Raw genomic sequence first — 6,631 nt, 5'->3', positions numbered from 1 at the left:
ATGAATCATAGATCTTATTGAACATGTTTATATAAGGCTCTTTTTACAGAGAAAAGGCAGAAGACTTCAGACACATTATTAGGGATAGGGACGCTTTCACATGTTAAATGAATAATGTTGTGTGATATTTTGTTTGTTTCTTTAACACACATTAACATTATCATTTAGGGATATTCTACGAAGTAATTCATTGATGTGAGTCAGTATAATGATCCATATATACAGGCAAGCAGATGTGCCTAGAATACGAACACACTCGCTAAACTGAATGTTACGAGTTTGCCATATAAAACCATTATTAATAACATGCTGCTTAAGACAGTGATTTTGGAGGACCAAATTCCATTCCACAAAAGGTTCTTTTAGATTTTAAAAAAATTCTTTACACAGAGAAAAAAATAGTTATTTTAATAACAGTTCACTGTAAGGTTTCTCACTGCAAAAAAACATCCTTTTGTAACCTTTATTTTTAATAGTATAATTTAAAAATATCGTCTTCGATGCCATTGTCTTAGCAGTAGATAGTGTTTTTGACATGAGAAACTCTCACAATCTCACCTGACCTGAGAACGTTTACTCGCATGGAGGAACTCTCGTGATATCGTCTGAGAAAGTGAGTCCAATTGATCTCAGACTAACAGATAAAGTGTCTTTTGCCGATCAACATCTATTCAGACTTCCTTGTAATAAACACGACAAAATAAACAATTAATTAATTTACTATTTCCCCATTCAATTTCCACCTCTTTCAACCACAAATGATGTTAAAACAAATATACTTTGTATATTAAACAGAATATTGAAACAAAATGAGATATGGCTTTGTATATTGAACAGAACTATGATTGTTACACTCACGTTGTTAGTCGGTGTGAATTTTTATATAATACACCTTTTAACCCTAGGATTATTCAGATAGGGCAAGGTTGGTCAAATCTAGCCTAAACCATAAAGTACTCACCCACCGGCAGGTGAAGTCCTTCAGGGATGACGTAGTCTTGTGGTTGTTCTTTATTGAGACTCAGTTTGTAGTCACAAGTAAAGTCTCATGGAAGGCAATCGTAACAATAAAAATACTTTGGTTACAATACAAAGCAGTTGATGCAAAATAAAACTTAAAGCTAAAAAGCTCTATAAGCTTTTATCCAGCAATATTGGAGATGCTGTTTATCGCCCCTGGTTAGGGCATCAGGTGTTGTTTAACGCTTAATGCAGGCAGCATCTAAAGAGGCCTTTTACTCCTCAGACTTTTATACTACTTTTTGAGAAATTGCAACTTCATCGATTGATCAACGCCTTGTGTAATCTAATCTTTCAGTTATAGGCGTATCAGTCTCTTTATCTTTTGCTTACTAAGCCTGATGTCCTTCCTCTTGGCTTACGCTGTTGTCTTCTTCTAGCACGCTTCCTTTTCTTCACTGAAATCTTCATCTGGATCACCTCCGCCTGAGGTTGCAACATGCTCTCTTCATCCTTATTGTTAAACTTTGTGGTTGGTTACAAACATCAAACTCATAAACCTTACTTTCACAACTGTTGCTTAGTCATCTTATCTTATAACAAACAAAGTAAGTATTGCGGTTACTTAATTTCATAATCATTCAAGCATTCAAGCATATATGGCATTAACTTAAAAGCAAAAAAGCAAGCAAATAACAGCACTGAAATTGGTAAATAGCAATATCAATCTCAATATCCAAAACAACGTGTTCAGCATCAGCCAATACTGAGCCGGCGTTCTGATATAGAACCTGGAAGAGCTGGGGCCCATTTCAGAAAGGAGGTTAAGTGAAAACTGAGTATGTTAACCCTGAAATAAGGGAAACTCTGGGTTTTCCGTTTCAGAATGAGAGGTATGTCAAACCCAAGAAAGCAGGGTAAGTCAAGCCTGTTTCTGAAAGAGAGGTAACTTATACTCAGAGTCAGTTACCATGGTAACTTACTCTGTGAGCCTAACCTGGTCGGGAGCAGGTTGTCTTCGGTAAACCCATAGTTTATTTCTCCTCCCTCTTTTTAAAGTGCAAGTAATGTTTAAATAGTTAACTCATTCATTCACACTGCAAAAATGCTTTTTCTTACTGAGTATTTTTTGCCCTATTTCAAGTACAAATATCTAAAAAATTCTTAAATCAAGATGGATATTCTATATAAGAAAATGATATAAGATATTTAGTCTTGTTTCCTGGGATCTAAATTAAGTGCATTTTACTTAAGTAAAATGAGCAATATCTGCCAGTGTGGTAATAAAAATAATCTTAATGCAAATGGAAAACAAGATTATTCAGAGTGTCTATTACTAAGTACAAATTTACAGTAGCTCCGCCCACCAATGTCAGACCAGGTTAAAATTGACCCACATTCTTGTGGCTGATTGACTGGGTTCGAATCTACCTTCTGCTGAGCTCCCTATTGCCCCTTTTCCCATCCCATATCACATCAGAAAGGCATTTATTATCAATAAAAATGAAGAAAATGTTCTAAAAGTGGAAGTAAATTGCCTAACGAGTGTTTAATAATGATAAAATCATTTACACTCTTATTATTGCATGCTGTTAAATTTTTTATTTCTTTCTTGTTTTTTGCATGTGGGATACCATGAAAATGAATATTAGTTCAATAACTTACCATTATACCAGTTTTCACCTTTGATATTATAACAGTGATAAGAATTAAACTTGCATTGACTCAAAAGTATCCAGACGTTCTTTTGTCACGTGCTGTTGCCATGGTGAATCGTAATATCGGAGCTCCATTGATGACGGCTTTTCATAGTCGTGGCGCACGCGCTTAACTCCGAGTCAACCCACTCAGAGTCGATTGAACTAACTCAGTTCAGCTGTTCTGAAACTGAAATCTCAGGGTTTCCCATCTCAGAGTAAAGCCGAGTTCAGACTGCACGATTTTAGCCCCGATTTTGGCTCGCCGACAGGTTTTGAGAAATCGCCGACAAATGCCCGAAATCACAGGCAAATCGGTGCTCGTTCACGCGAGTGACAATCACGCAGTGTGAATGAGCAAAGACGCGATATGAGAGAATTGCAGACGAGTCGCCGACACCCGTGAGATATTTGGCATGCTAAATATCTGGACCTGTCGCCGATTCAAAATCCTGCTGTGTGAAAAGTGTTCTGACTGAAAACTACATCGGCGAAGACTGACAGCCAATGAGAGGGCAAGATGGAGTTTGGGGAGGAGTTATAGACCACAATATCAGCAAGCATGGCTTCGTACACATAAACATTACAATTCTATCAAACAAAAACAAAGCACAAACATTTGCTTGACCATCCGCAACAGCAGCACATTGAAAAGTTATGTATTTATGTAACCCACCACAAGTGGGTGAATAACTGGCCACAGGCTGTAGTAAGAATGTATTGCTTGTACAAGCTTTTATTCACAATAAATACCAAGTTTTGTATAAAAACAATTAGATATTTAAAACACGAGTACACATCATTCAGCAAGGAGAAAGAAACAAAAACAAAACAAATTTATGACAAACCACAGGGCTCCAATCCGGGCACAACTATACGTGTGTAGGAAAATATAGCCACTACTTGCAATGCACACTCCAAATACAGTACAAAAATCCACGGCACTCAAAAGGATAAATACATCACCAGGAACCACAGAAGAATGCCCACCACCTCACCAGTGCCAGTCACACCCTTGGAGGAGACCCTGCAGCTGCCATGGAAGTAAGATGGAAAACTAAAAAGAAAAAGAAAACAGTATCAATTGAAAGCATACAATAATATAAATACACAACATCCAAAGAAAAAATGAGGGTAATTCACCAAAAATAAAAGAAATCAAATAGTAACAATAGCCGTGCTAGTCCTGCAACATAAAAACCTTTTATTAATAACTGAAACACACATTTGCATAAATCAAATTATTTAATCTAATCAAATACCTTTAAATGAACTGGATTAAAGAAAAAAAAGGAATACATCAACCACACGGTTCTTCTTTAAAAGGAACCTACAAAACAAACTTTCATGAAAACAAATAAAATAAAACATACAAACAAATGAAATGTAAACATATAAATGAAATAAACTAAATAGCACTTGTCATTACCTAATTCGCTCTCACTCATTCAACACTCTGAAGGCTGCATCACCAGGCCAATCACCATCAACACACAAGGACTTCTGAAATGCAACAACAAGATAAAACGACTTTCTACCCACCCAAATTAACCTACTATTATCCTTGCATAAACCCATTACCTTGATAAAACAAATACATACGACTGCCTTATGCCCCACGTTCAAAAATCACATAAAGGTGACCTACAGACAAACAATTAGAAGCATGAGCAGCATGAGGCAATATAACAGTCTCGTTGCTCAAAACAGGAACAGCCCTCGGTTAAATTAAATGAACTATTAAGAACAACATTACCTGATGCAAGCTCACGCTTATTTCCGAGTTCAATGAATGAATGAAACGAGGACGCGCAGTACTTCCGTGCGTCTGTTTATAGCGTGCCAACTACGTAATGACGCAATTCTTAAAATTGTCCCAAAGACTATTGGGAGTTGTAGTCCCCAACCCATACGTCAACCGGTTACACCCATCCCCCCCAAAATCAAATCGACGTCCCGGCGATAAATTATATTTTCACACCCATGGCCTAAACACACAGCTTTGGGAACTATTGGATGGCCTTATCACAGGGAGAGCTATCTGATCATTAATGCACACAGATTGAGGGAGATGATACGGGTTCCGATGACATCCTGCAGTTAATCTCTGTGTGCGTCTTGGTTCCCCACCACCCTGTGAAACTGGTAACGCACTACTTTGGCTCCTACCTGGACCAGACAAAACATTACCTGTACATTCATCCTGTGAATGTACCTCCTCCGTTGGCTGTGATACAATTAAAATGAGATCTTCATTTAGATTGGGCTCTTCATCCCTCATATGAGGGGACAACCCTGGATCCTCTGTAGCATTATAGACTGGACGCAACTCACAACGATGTATTCGTTTAACTTGCCCACTCCCATCCGCCGGACATATAGAATACACTGGACCTAAACCATCTGGGCTTTGCACAATCCTGTAAAGGGTAGGATCCCAAACATCCTGGATTTTATTTCTGCCTCTTACCTTATGAGATCTTCGATACACCAACTGACCCTCTTGCAGAGAGTCACAATTCACCTTTTCATTGTTAGATCGAGCCCGTTGGGCTGCAGCAGCTAGCAGGCGAGCTCTAGCACATTTAAAAACTTGTTCCAAATTTTCTTTATGTTGTACTATCCAAGGTTCTCCAGTAGGATTCAAGATTATCCTGCCCCAAAATGAAGTCAACTGGCAACTGAGGCTCTTCCCCAAACATAAGAACATATGGAGAATAACCGGTCGACTGATGTTCCGTAGTGTTGTAAGCAAACACAAGTTGTGAAAGAAAATCTGGCCAATGATACTTCTTTTCAGAAGGAAGTGTTCGCAATAAATCATGCATTGTCCTATTAAATCTCTCGCATTGACCATTACCTTGGGGCCTATATGGTGTTGTACGTGTTTTGACAATGCCATATATTTTACACAGTTCCTGGATAATTCTACTCTCGAAGCATCGACCTTGGTCAGAGTGAATTTGCCTTGGCAACCCAAACAAATGGAACCAACGCTCAACCAATACTCGTGCCACAGTCTGTGCGGTCTGATCTTTTGTTGGTATAGCTTGGGTAAACTTCGAGAAGACATCTGTCATGACCAAGACATTTTCTGTTCCATTGGAAGAAGGTTCCAATAATGTAAAGTCAATGGCCAGGATGTCTAATGGCCTTTCTGCTCTGAGATGACCCATAAAGCTCCGAACTTTCGGTCGAACCTCCTTGGCTAATGTACAACGCTGACATTGTTTGCACCAGTCTTCAATAAACTTATACATCCCAGGCCAGTAACAGCGTGTCCTGACCAGACTAGCAGTCCGCTCCACCCCCTGATGGCCATGATCGTCATGCAAATTACTCAAAACCTCCTCCCTTAGGGTCTGAGGTAGTACAACCTGGCGAAACTCCTTAAATCCATCTTGGGCTTGAAACCGTCGATACAGGACACCATCCACCTTCATTAGCCTTTTCCATTGACGGACTAACTCAATCACTGTAGGGGACTCAAAACTCCTCTCTTTTCGTGTAGGAGGTCTCTGACGATCCCAATACACAAGAAACCGACTAATCACTGGATCTGTTCCTTGCAACTCCTGAAGGCTTGTTTTAGACTGAAGAGGAAGAGCAGAAATGGTTTCAACAGTCAATGCAGACTCATTATTAGCACATCGTCTTACCGTTTCTGGAATAGAGGTTGTCACCGAAATCTCTGTCATCAAAACTGCATACTGTCTGGACAGTGCGTCTGCATTGCCATTAGATCGACCTGGTTTATACTTCACCTCCAAATCAAAATCTGCAAGCTGTCCGACCCAACGTTGTTCCAACGCTCCAAGCTTAGCTGTCTGATAATGGCTTAAAGGATTATTATCAGTGTAAACAGTACATTTGTGTCCCAACAAATAATCTCTAAACTCGTCAGCTACAGCCCATTTTAAAGCTAGAAACTCCAGCTTCATTGAACTATAATTTTTCATATTTCGCTCCGATGG

At 39.0% G+C, this 6,631-nt stretch overlaps 1 long non-coding RNA gene across 1 annotated transcript; it reads right to left on the bottom strand.

Annotated features, from left to right (window-relative positions):
- Positions 1 to 3,555: 3,555 nt before the first annotated feature.
- LOC125266270 lies at positions 3,556 to 5,289 on the bottom strand. Its single transcript, XR_007184463.1, has 4 exons — positions 4,414 to 5,289; positions 4,239 to 4,301; positions 4,087 to 4,160; positions 3,556 to 3,987 (listed from the first exon to the last, which is right to left on the bottom strand). It is a non-coding gene; the product is annotated as an uncharacterized LOC125266270 (long non-coding RNA).
- Positions 5,290 to 6,631: the final 1,342 nt, after the last annotated feature.

This window comes from Megalobrama amblycephala, linkage group LG4, assembly GCF_018812025.1.
Source record: "Megalobrama amblycephala isolate DHTTF-2021 linkage group LG4, ASM1881202v1, whole genome shotgun sequence".
In the NCBI taxonomy this organism is placed as follows: Eukaryota; Metazoa; Chordata; class Actinopteri; order Cypriniformes; family Xenocyprididae; genus Megalobrama; species Megalobrama amblycephala.
This window is presented reverse-complemented; position numbering and strand designations above follow the sequence as displayed.